At 37.4% G+C, this 13,439-nt stretch overlaps 1 pseudogene; it reads left to right on the forward strand.

The window, feature by feature from the left end:
- Positions 1–4,150, forward strand: part of LOC131901650 (zinc finger protein 120-like) — a 42,409-nt pseudogene extending 38,259 nt beyond the window's left edge.
- Positions 4,151–13,439: the final 9,289 nt, after the last annotated feature.

Raw genomic sequence — 13,439 nt, forward strand, 5'->3', positions numbered from 1 at the left:
CCCAGTTGGTTGGCAGTCAGGACAAATCTCTCCCACTCCCATCCCCCAAGTAAATACACAGAGGCTTATATTAATTATTAGTGCTCAGCCATTAGCTCAGGCTTATTACTGACTAACTCTTACAATTATTCACAGCATAAAGAATGACATCCCACAGCACATGTCTGTATCATTAAACAAATGTTCCACAGCAGAAACAAATATGTCAAATCTTAAAATAATATTATATGACTGGAGCCTCCTGCCTTTTTTTTGTTTTTATATTATTGTGTGGTGTGCCTGGACTGTAGGTTTTTGTCCATGTCAAGCACATGCTGTTGTACTGAGCTTCAGTCATATCTGTAATTTTAGAATTTGGCAGCAGCTACCATTCTGTTTTTCAGGATGGCATGTAATCATGATATTAATACTGCCCAAGACTTATGAGTCATTGGGTTGCAATGAAAATGTATATTTCAGCTGAATACATGGATATGTACCACATGGGTATCTGGTCCTCACAGTGATCAAAAGATGGTCTCAGAAACCCTGCACTTGGAATAACGGAGAGTTGAGATCCCCCAAGTAAGTACTGGCAATTGAGCCCACCTCAATCAAGACCAGCAAGAGCTCTTTACTACTGAGCCATCTCTTCTGCCCTGTGTTGAATATTTATGATTAATATTTATGTTGTTAATGTGTTCATCTCTCTATTTAACTGTTTAAACATTCAGTGCCTTTTACTACATCTTATTGATGCTATAGTTTAAATTGGGGTACTTCAGGTTTCTGGAAGATGAATACAGAACTCTTTGTAGAAATATCAGTAAAAACCTCTGAGTTCATTCTATCTTTTTTTTTTTTTTGTTTTGTGTGACTCTTTTTTTGCATAGGATACAGGGTCTTAATATATACTTCAGGCTGTCCTGGAACTGACTGCATAGACTAATCTGGCATTCAACTCCAAGGCAGATTTATCTATGTCTGTCTTCTGAGTGCAGGGGTTATATGTGTGAGCCAACAGACCCAGCTTGTTCAACTTATTTTTCTATTTTTGTAGTTAGCAATTGTTCCTACAATTGTTCTCATATGTACTCTGTACTGTAGATCTGTTTATTATTCTTTTTGATATAGGATATCAAGATGATATCCTATTCACAGGATATAGAAATGACAGAGGTGAACCTCCTATTCAGTTTCCTTCTAAAGTAACTTGATGATTACATTATAATGTCTATATCATGAGATCAGTGTGGGGAGCACCAGAATTATATGACTATACTGTCAAAGAAGTATACATTTACAATGTTGTCAGTATCATCCTTTCTGTTATACACATGTATCGGATATTTTAGAATGCAGTGACCTATAATGATGTACATGTCAACTTCACTTGGGAAGAGTGGGCTTTGCTGGATCGTTCTCAGAAGAATCTCTACAAAGATGTGATGCTGGAGACCTATAGGAACCTCACTACCATAGGTAAGAGGGCATTTTCTTCAAGTTTTCAAATAAGGAGACAACTGTTCCTTGGTTTTTGATGCTCTTCTGTAATTTGATTGAGAAAGAAGAATGAGTTGAATAATTCAGGCATGGTTCTGAGGTTCACTGAAGATAATAACTTCAATTTTGCACAATTTTCAACAATATAACATACATTTTCTGGTACTATGTTTTAGGATACAGTTGGGAAGACCATAATATTGAAGAACATTTTCAGAGTTCTAGAAGACATGAAAGGTAATTATCATGTACCAGCTGATACAAATGTGCACCTGAAGAAATTTTAATGTGTCCTGGAAGTTTTAAACAAAAACAACAGTATAAATAAGCTTCATGTGTATTGATGTGTATTAAATTCTCTCTAAACAATATACCTCAATTTCAGGTAGGTGAATTGCATTTGCAAGGCATTCTTTTAAGAAAGAAGGCAAGGAAGCAATGCCTTAACAGATATCACTATTTGAATCATAGCTCCATGAGAGCTATGCTGCAGAACTGTCAATCTATTTATTTCATAACACTCATATTACAAGAGGTATACACATTGAAGAGGTGATAAGTATATGTCTAAAACATTTTAATAAGCAAATAGTCCACAGTAAAGTTAGTGTTACTCATATATTTGTTGTGACTGGGCTAAGTTCAGTGAGATTAGCAGTTAGAGTGAAGAGTCCAAGGGAATTTTTTTTTTTGTGGAGAAACCTTAATCAGTACACTACAAGTCTATGAGGAACAGAAAGTCAAACTGTTCATTCGATGGGGAAATTTTTTATTTGTTATTCTTCCTTTACTAATATATCATATGTCCCTCTGAATACAAGCTATATAAGTATAGGGATATGGAGAAATATAACATACCTCTGTCTCAGAATAATTAGAAGATATGTAGCAGTACCCATGTTGAGTATACTTGTTGAATTTGATTCAAGTATACAAGTAATTCATTTTACAGCTTCATTGTTAATATATCAACAAACTCAAAATTCAGAAAAGCCCTGTGAGTACTATGACTCTGTAAATCCTTCTGTTTGTCCAGTTCACTTTGCAAATGTAGTATGACTTAAAGTATAATAAAATTCATAAATGCAATAAGGGTGGTAAAGCTCTGAGTTTTTCTGTTTTCTTCAAATTGTTGAGAACTTTCATATAGAAAAAAAATTCTGTGAATGTGCAACATATAATAAAGAATCTTACCATCACAGACATCTTCAAAGATGAAAAACAATCCTTAATGAAGGGGAACAACATAAGTGTAAACATGGTGATAAATCCTTAGTCTTTACAACTGGACCAAATTGAAATATGAATTCATATATATAAAGAGATTCAACCATGTATTGAGTTTTGTAAAGCTTTAACATATGCCAATTCTCTTTGCAGGCACAAAAGAAGTGATACTGGAGAGAATTCTTCTGTATATACTCAGTGTGTTAAAGCTTTTGTATATGACAGTCATATTCAAAGGCATGAAAGAACACATACTAGAGAGAGACACTATGAAAGTAATAAGTGTGGTAAAGCCTTTGCACATAACAGTAAGCTTCAAAGGCATACAAGAACACATACTGGAGAGAAACCCTATGAATGCAATCTTTGTGGTAAAGCCTTTCCATGTCATAATGCTCTTCGAAGGCATGGAAGAACACATACTAGAGAGAAACCCTATGAATGTAATCAGTGTGGTAAAGCCTTTGCTTGTAACAGTAATCTTCAAATACATACAAGAACACATACTGGAGAGAAACCCTATGAATGCAATCAGTGTGGTAAAGCCTTTGCTTGTAACAGTAACCTTCAGCTACATAAAAGAACACATACTGGAGAGAAACCATATGAATGTAATCAATGTGGTAAAGCCTTTGCCCGACGCACTCATCTTCAAGTGCACAAAAGAACACATACTGGAGAGAAACCCTATGAATGTATTGAATGTGGTAAAGCCTTTGCAAAACAAGATGCTCTTCAAATGCATAAAAGAACACATACTGGAGAGAAACCCTATGAATGTAATCAGTGTGGTAAAGCCTTTGCTTGTAACAGTAACCTTCAACTACATAAAAGAACACATACTGGAGAGAAACCTTATAAGTGTAATCAGTGTGATAAAGCTTTTGCTCGTAACAGTGATCTTCAAATGCATAAAAGAACACATTCTGGAGAGAAACCCTATAAATGTAATCAATGCAATAAAGCCTATGCAGAACACAGTCATCTCCAAGATCATAGAAGAACACATACTCAAGAGAAACCCTATGAAAGTATTCAATGTTGTAAAACCTTTGCAAAACAAGGTGTTCTTCAAATACATAAAAAAACACATACTGGAGATAAACCATATGAATGTAATCAATGTAGTAAAGCCTTTGCACGACGCACTCATCTTCAAGTGCACAAAAGAACACATACTGGAGAGAAACCCTATGAATGTATTGAATGTGGTAAAGCCTTTGCAAAACAAGATGCTCTTCAAATGCATAAAAGAACACATACTGGAGAGAAACCCTATGAATGTAATCAGTGTGGTAAAGCCTTTGCTTGTAACAGTAATCTTCAACTACATAAAAGAACACATACTGGAGAGAAACCCTATGAATGTAATCAATGTGGTAAAGCCTTTGCTCGTAACAGTGTTCTTCAACTACATAAAAGAACACATACTGGAGAGAAACCCTATGAATGTAATCAATGTGGTAAAGCCTTTACACGACGCACTCATCTTCAAGTGCACAAAAGAACACATACTGGAGAGAAACCCTATGAATGTATTGAATGTGGTAAAGCCTTTGCAAAACAAGATGCTCTTCAAATGCATAAAAGAATACATACTGGAGAGAAACCCTATGAATGTAATCAGTGTGGTAAAGCCTTTGCTTGTAACAGTAACCTTCAACTACATAAAAGAACACATACTGGAGAGAAACCTTATAAGTGTAATCAGTGTGATAAAGCCTTTGCTCGTAACAGTGTTCTTCAAATACATAAAAGAACACATTCTGGAGAGAAGCCCTATGAATGTAATCAGTGTGGTAAAGCCTTTGAATATATCAGTAATCTTCAAAATCATGAAAAAAAGTCACACTGCAGAGAAACCCTAAAAATATAGACAATGTGGTAATGTTCTACACTTTACGCAGGAGTAAAACTTTGTGTGCAATCAATATTTTAAACCTTTGTGTATTACAATAGTCCTTGAGTATCTTTAAAAATACCGAGGGCTTATTATTACAAAGTATTCAGTAAGATCTTTATCCAACACACTTGTACTCAGTTACACATGAGTCTTTATTCTGTAGGAAAAATTTGACAGTGTTAGCAATCTATTAGAGCCTTATGATGTCCTTTTTTATATTGTTTTCCCCTGCAAACTCCTAGAAAAAAAAGTCAATTTAGGAATTTATGAAGCCCTATGTATTGGGTAAACAGGCCAGCCAAAGATAACCATGTGAGCCTGAAAGCAGAGCCAGTGAAAACATACACTTTGGCCTGAACCCCAAGCCAAAGAAACACACTGTATGTCTGACCAAATGAGCACAAAATCCAGCCAATCTCTGAGCTTGGTTGATCTCAGGGATTGAAATCTGATTAATTCCCACCCTTAGAATCTTCTCTCTGTAAAAATTCACTCCCTAAGAAAGCTCATATTTGCCCTGTGCCCGTTCAGTTGGCAGTTGCCCTTTTCTACTCTGCCAGAGGCAGCCACTCTCCTGGATTCCTCCCTCCTAAATAGTTTTGGCTGAAGACCTTTCACCAGAGCAGAGCAGTATTTCTGCTGGGAATCTCCCTAATGGAACAGAGCAGAGAAGCAATGGACATCTCTGATGATAAACTCCTAGTGTAGTGGAACAGTGAAACAAGGGACACTTCTTCTGGGAAACTAGATTAGGGGAGCAGAGCAGACATGGCAACTTTTCACCAGAGCCAGAGCAGACTGCTATATTTCTGCAAGAGTTCCCCATTAGTTGAGTGAGGCAGAGAAGTTGAGGGCTGACAAGAAATGGACAATTCTGCTGGCAAACTCCCTAGTGGAGCAGAGCAGTGAAGCAGTAGACACCTGTGTTGAGAAACTCCCTTAGGGTAGTGGAGCAGAGCAGCAATTGGCATGTCTCCTGGGCATCTCTCTTAGCAGAGTGAGGCAGAGCACAAGTGTAATGGTTCTTTCTCAAAGAAGAGCAGTATTGCCGCATCATGTAGGGAGATCATCCCCCACCAGAACACACTATAGTTATAGGCTGACTTCCCACCAATCAGTATTTCTTTTTCCTCACAGCTGTAGGTATCCATAACACCTCCCCTTCACAGTTGTAGGTATAGCCTGACTTGTGACAGTCAGAGTATCTTTGTCTTCAGAGCTGTATCCAGGATATTTTCCCTCTACAGCTTCAGGTGTAGCCTGACTTCCCAAAACTCAGGATACCTTTCTCCACACAGTTGTAGATATCCAGGGTTGTTATTATTCACAGTTGTAGGTACAGCCTGACTTCCAACAGTCATGGCACCTTTCTCTCCAGAGTTTCAGCTCTTGTACTATAAATTTAAGTGATAATGTAACCCTTTTAGATTTTATACTTTCACTAATTACATGAAATAATTAATCCAGATATGTGAATTTGGATCAGTTACTTTTTGTGTTGTGATATAATGTCTCTATCAACTTATAAAAGAATTAAATTTGTCTCTTGGTTCCAGAGGGATACAGGATGACTGTGAAAGTGGCATGGCAACAGATGTCAGACATGACAGCTAAAACAGGAGTCTAAGAACTCACATTTTTTAACCTGCAGCATGAAGCCGAGAGTGGGAACTGGAAATGGTCTGTGGACCTAAATTCTCAAAGCCTATGCTCAGTGACATATTTCCCTCAGCAGGGCAGCATATCTGAAATCTTCCCAAATGGTACCACCAACTTAGAAGGGTTGATTTCTCTGACTTCAAGTTTACATGTTTGTTTTCTGTTACATGATCCAATTCATGATGTCAAAAAATTCTATAAGTCATCTATTAAATGCCTCAACACCTGTTTTACAGGAATGAATGCTAGAAGAGAAAAACTTTTATCAGTGAAAAATTGTTTAAAGAGTTATTTTAATTTTAATTATGTGATATGATTGTGTGTTTGTGTTGTTATGTGAATATGCATGCTGGTTCCTGAGAATGTTAGACCCTTGGATCTCTTTTAGGATGAATTACAGGAAGTTGTCAACAATCAGAACTTGGTCCTGTGAATGAACTTTTCTTAACTGTCCAGCCTTGTCTCTAGCTCTGTAAATATTTTAAAGCCTATTTATATAATTTTGAAATCAGGAAATAGGGACAAACTCATACAAAAGAAAAACCCTAGTCATAGCAATAAAATTTACTTTGTAACAAATATTTATAGTGCATGTATAATGTGGTTATGGGTTTGTAGTCCATGACAGATATGTGAAGACCAGAAGAAAGCTTTGTGTTGTCTACTTTTCATCCTTTTAATATGGTGATCAAGGTCAGATTTCTAGCCTTGCACACCACAGACCTTTCCAACTGAGCTATCTCACTGGTGCTCAAATAAGATTAGTAGAAATATTACATGAGTAAACTATTGCCTTCTTTTCAGATTATAAACATAATTTCATACAAGGATAGAAGAACATAGGACAATTTGAATACTAAATTCTCTTTGCATAGGAATATATATATATACATATATATATATAACCATTCATTTTAAATGTGTTTATTCTGAAGACTAAGCATTTGTTCATAATCCTCTTTCAGAACCGTAATTGAATGCCAGATAATTGCCTCATTCAGTAAAGTTCATTGCTGCTAATCCTGATGACCTGAGTTCTATCTCTGGGTGATGCATATTACTTCTACAAATCTCTTATTTCTACACTTGGGCAGTGGCATATGCACATTCCCACATCAGCAAATACATAAATAATTTTAAAAGCCATATAAGTGCCATTGAGGCTACTTGCAGCCAAATGGCTCCCAGGTTTCATTTAGAACTCACATAGGGAAAGTAGATCATAGACACCTGTAAGCTGTCCTCTCAGTGCTGCATACACACCATGGCACAGGTGTGCACACAAACACAATTCAAACATTTTTAAAAGAATGAAATTTAAAAAGAGAAGAGAATAACCCAATTATTGAGAACTTCTAAAGTTATTTGCCCATTTAAATTATAGAATTTGAAGAATTAGGACTGGTCATCTAAACAACGATGGTCCCTTTTTAATCTTCTTTTGTCCTTTCATTCTCAAATTCAAAGATAGGTGATTTAAAAATCCATTTCTCAGCTGCACTTCAAGGAGCAGAACTTTAATCCCAGCACTTGGAGACTATGTTGGGCTAATCTTTCTGAGTTTTATGCCAGCTTGGTCCCCATAGTAAATTCCAGGGCAGCCATGTCTGTGTGGATATATCCTGTCTCATGAATATTCCAAAAATAAAGGCACATCTCAAATTATGGAACTTTTCCTAATATTATCTGGTTGGACTCTGACTGGGTTCCACAAAACTTTTTGTTATCTTTACTCACATCAAGAGAAATGTGTTAACATTGAAAATAAGCACTATAGAGAGTCCATTCACAGAGATATAGAAATCCATGGAATGCTTTGACAACTATCTAGAGGGGACTTTCATCACCTTCCAGTGAAAGGAGCAGTGGGACATCTTCATCTTTTGCTTTATAGTGACATTTTTGGGACACGGAAAATTGGATCACTAGTACTGCTTTTCTTGGGTACCCAAGTTTGATTCCTAGTACCCACATCAGATTGGTCAGGATTCCCTGTATTAGCAGGTCCTGGATATCTGGTGCATTCTTCTGGCCTCCTAGGGCACCAGATATGCAAATGGTGAAAAGACAGATATGATGTGATTTCATACTGTAAAAAGGATTTTCTTCATGAGTCTTAAAGAATGAAATATAATTTAGGTGTATAAGTATTGCCAGTGTACCTGTGGTGCCAAGAAGACAGTGTCTGATCCCTGTGACTGGAGGTACAGACAGTTGTGAGCTGTCTTGGGGAACTGGGAATCAAAGTCAGGCCCTGTGGATGAGCAGCCAGTGTTCTAAGTGCTGAGGCTTCTATTCAGCTCCATGAACATGTCATTAATAACACTAAGTTGTGAATGGCTCATCTAAGTTCATCTTTACCTCAGCCCTGATGATCCAGAAGAAATATAAGATTGATAGCATCAGAAAGTAAGTTAGACTTGGTACTTAAAGAATTTTCCAAGCCCAAATCTCCACAAAATGAGGGGAAAGTACAAAAGATGATCAGGACAGAAACTCACAATAAAAGGTTTTGAATGGTGGTTGACCATTTAACCAAAGCCACAAGAGTGGGTTTATCTCCAATTTGGTAACTTGGCAGCAATGGGATTCCAGAAGCTCACATGTCAGGTGTATGCCTGCCTGAATTAATACCTCCTATAAGAGAGAAAAGGAACTTTCAGACATGAAGTCTGACTTGTCTGGATGGGATCATATTCTACTCTCCTGATGCCTGCAAAACCTTCAGTTAAGAGCTCTGAATGGTGGTGACTCTAGATGACATCCAGGTTGTCAGGAGATCTTGAGACTCTAACTGAAGTCACTCTAAGGCTAAGACAATCAGGCATTTACAATGATCTGTAGAATTGAAAGAATTGTTAATGAGGGAGCCTTGGGTGTAAAAGCCCTAGGAACAAATGTCCCTGAGCAGTGCATGGGGTGTAGCTAAGGACAAGCTGGCATGAACTACACTCTGTTTCCATTGAGCTGTGGTGAATCAGCCCCCCTCCAGGTCTTCCTCTCTTAGCATTTATGGCAACTCATGTAGGTGTTAGGGACAGTACCCTGCAGCCCCCACTTTGCAGTCCCCACTGAGACCTTAACATACCTCTATGTGTATCCCATCAATCCTTTGTATCTGCCTGTCTCACAAAAATAAGGATATTTGAAAAGACATCTATATCTCTCCCTTTGTCTAACAAATAGTGAAACAGTAGACACCATGAAATTCTAATTTCCCTGGGAAAAGTGTGACTCCTCCTGTTGAGAATGTCTCTACTGAAAAAAGATTTACTCCTTATCTGACCATCTTGCAGGAGAGACTTCAGTTGAGGTTGCAGAAGTGTTTTGTAGATGAGAAAAATTTCATTATATGGCTTAGTTATATTACTTAGTTGTCCATATTACTTGCCGTCATATAAACCTGTTGGGACCCCAAGGATAGATTAGTTATCTTATATCTTCATTCCTGTTGCAAATTAGTCACCCTGAAAATATGTCATGTTTACAATTTTTATTAATGATTTTCTCTTCTCTTTTCTATTGTTTCTTTTTATTTTAAATAATAGTCTCAATATGAATCTCTGGCTGGCCTGCAACTCACTATGTGGACTAGGCTCTTCTAGAATGTCAGAGGGATTCTAGTGTACCTGAATTATAGGTGGACACATCACAGACAACTAACTTGCTTGTTTTGGGGGGTGGGCTTTTAATACAGCGATTCTGTCTGTAACCTTGGCTGTCCTGGAACTAGCTCTGTAGAGCAGACTGGCCTTGAATTTACAGAGATCCACTTGTTTCTGCCTCCCAAGTGTCAGGATTAAAGTCCTGTATCCCCATCACCTAGTATAATTTGGTTCTTTTCATTGGCTTAATAAGGGTGAGTGCCTGACCCTGGTTGGTTAGGATAGCCAGGACACAGGCTCTGGTTCTAATTGCAGTAACAGAAGGTAGCTCACATCAAATGCAGCCTTTCTCACTTAAAGTCCACTGTCTTCCAACTATGAGCAATATTCTTTTTCTTTATCCTGAGTCAACTATAATTCATCAAGGGCAGAGTACTGTCCTTATTCTACAGATGGTGAAACCCAGGCACACAGAGATAAGTGGTCTTTGAATATACTTAAGTGTAACTGCTCATCTTACTCATTCCATCATTGTAATGATTCACTAAACGAAGTGGAACCTACCTAATCCTGGTATGGTGACATAGACCTTTAATCATGGTACTTCCAAAGTGGAGGGAGGAATTTCAGGATTTAAAAGTCATCCAAGGTAAGAATGGTCAATGCGCTATGGTCACAGGACCATGTAAACTAGGGGGACTGTGATTGGCTCAGGCCAGTGTCCACAATCTTCCCTGCAGCTCTAGAACATCAGGGCCATGGCAACAGCAAGTGTTATATGAGGTATTTATCATCCCAAGTTTTCTATTGTTGGTAATATTTTCTTGCAAGATAGCCTAGGTCACTTTAGGATCAGACTCATGTTGCTCTATAAAGAGTAAAATTCCCCTGTAATTGGGTGAATTAGCCTCAGGTAGGGATGAGTTTCTGATTTGTGTATCCAAAACAGCCTGTTCAGTCCTGAAAGCATAAACCACAACCAACAGAAATGAACCCAGCATGTTTTATCTATATATTTGCACCTACTTATTTATTCACAAGAAGAAATTGGAAGAAAAGATTTGGAAAGGGTGGCAAGAGGACAAGGAAGGGGGAAATTGATGTAATATACTTTAATTAAAATGTATCAAAATAAATTTTAAATAAAATAAGTGGCTTGAGAGATAGCTTAGCAATCAAGAGTACTGGATGTTCTTGCAGAAGACACAGGTTACATTTCCAGAAACCATGGTTGCTAACCATCTCCTGTAATTCCATTTCCAAGGGATCTGAATCCCTCTTCTGGCCTCTGCAGGTACTGCACACAGACGTATGCTGGCATACACCCACATACATAAAATAAAGCTTAAAAATGACATTCTGTATAGTAATGTCACAGCCTTGAGACAAACAGCAGTCATGGTTAGTTAAAATAAACTCTTTTTGGTCCTTCATAGAAGCAGCTATGTTGTTACTGTGAGCCAGCTTGCTCAGAGGAAAAAGAAGCATTATTTTGAGGTTAGAATAGGTCAGAATATGTGTTTATTTAAGAACATCATTCACAGTGTGGATAGGTTACTTTTCCATTTTTTTGTATTTGTGTTCTATGTCCTTTGTATGTGTGAAGATTGTGGCATTGATACTTGTTTTAATTGTATCTTTTAGATCATACATAATGATCTACTTATCTTTTAAAACATACATTGTGATGTATTTATATTTAGATCATAATGCATACTTAAAAGATAGTTTTGCTCTGTAAATCTCCATCTGCCTAACTGTCTAGTCTTACCTTCTCCTAAACTTACCTTCTCCTATTTAAGTTGTTCAAAGTATAACATTGGGCCTGAGCCTAAAAGAATGTTAGGGATGACAGTGTATGTTTTATGCAAAATCTGTGCCAGGTTGGCTCCTCTTTTAACATTAGCCACTTCTGGAAACATGCTGGTATTAAAGAGATTTTTGTTTATTAAACTTTTAAGGGTGGGGGATGATTTCTCCCTGGGAAGCCATTAATTCTAGAACAGCAGGATCTTCAGCCTTGTAGAAAAATGTTTCTGAGACAAATTTCTTTCAATGTTGAATCAGGTAGTCTTGTTCCCACTTTTTTGCTCCCCTATTGCTTCCCAATAAGTCCCTTGTTGTGTTTGTGATTCAACCAATAAAATTCTTAGATTAAAGAACTCAACTACCACTGAGTTTTAAAATTACAATTTTGAAATTACAAGTTTGACATGTAGTCAACTGTCCAGCTTAGTAACAGGAAAAGGATTTGTGTGTGTGGAGCATGGCTTCTGCCTTCAAACCAGAATAGGAGAAATAGTTTATTGTGTACACTGTGGGGAGAAGCAGGGTAGGTGAACAGCTGCTGGAGTCGCCATCATGAAACAGGACCTGATTGTGGCAGGTCAGAGATTTTGTAATTTCCCAGCATGTACTGATCCATGTCATGTGAAAGAAGGCAGGCCAGATTGGGGGTGTACAATTTGGGAAGGTTAGCTTGAGCCAGTGAATATTGAATTTCCAACAAGGGAATTTCTATGCAGATATGTTCAATCCTGCTTGTAATGAATTATATCCATTAGCTGTAGCTGTGTGTGCCAGGTCATTGGGCTTAGCAGCTAATGTTGCACATAGGGGCATGGTAAAATAATATCTTATTAATGCCATTCCCTCTACCATCAAATGGTTTTCTGTTTTCCAAAGTCAGTATAGCTAAAGTTTTTTCAATTATATTTATCTTTTTACAAAGACAATTACTTGTTTCACTTTTTAAATTTGAATTTCTTTGAATGCATCATTACTCTAGTCTTTTATTCATTTCTATTTCCCATTGTTTCCAGGTTGTTAAGAATCTCTTAGTGTCTGCACAACTTAATTTTGAAAAACAGAAAACCCAAGATAGCTAAAAGAATCCTCTTCAACAAAGCCACCTCTGGAGGCATCATGATCCCTGACATCAAGCTCTACTATTGAGCTATAGTAATAAAAACAGCTTAGTATTGGCATAAAAACCAACCTGTGGACTAACGGGATTGAATTGAAGACCCTGACATTAATCAACACACACCTATGAACACCTACTTTTTGACAAAGAAGCCAAAACTGTACAATGGAAAAAAGAAAGCATCTTCAACAAATGGTGCTGGCATAACTGGATGTCAACATGTAGAAGATTGCAAATAGATCCATATCTATTGTCATGCACAAAATTCAAGTCCAAGTGGATCAAAGACCTCAATATAAAGCCAGTTACACTTGAACGCATTGGCACAGGAGACCATTTCCTAACTATAACACCAGTAGCTCAGACATTGAGAGCAACAATTAATAAATGGGTCCTCCTGAAACTGAGAAGCTTCTGTGAGGCAAAGGACATGGTCAATAAGACAAAGCAACAGCCTACAGAATGGGTAAAGACTTTCACCAACCCCACATCTGACAGAGGGCTGATCTCCAAAATATATAGAGAACTCAAGAAACTAGACATCAAAATAACGAACAATTCAATTAATAAATGGGCTATAGTGCTAAACAGAGAATTCTCAAAGAAAGAATTTCAAGTGGGCAAAGGACATTTAAGG

Source organism: Peromyscus eremicus, unplaced genomic scaffold, assembly GCF_949786415.1.
Source record: "Peromyscus eremicus unplaced genomic scaffold, PerEre_H2_v1 PerEre#2#unplaced_178, whole genome shotgun sequence".
NCBI lineage: Eukaryota > Metazoa > Chordata > Mammalia > Rodentia > Cricetidae > Peromyscus > Peromyscus eremicus.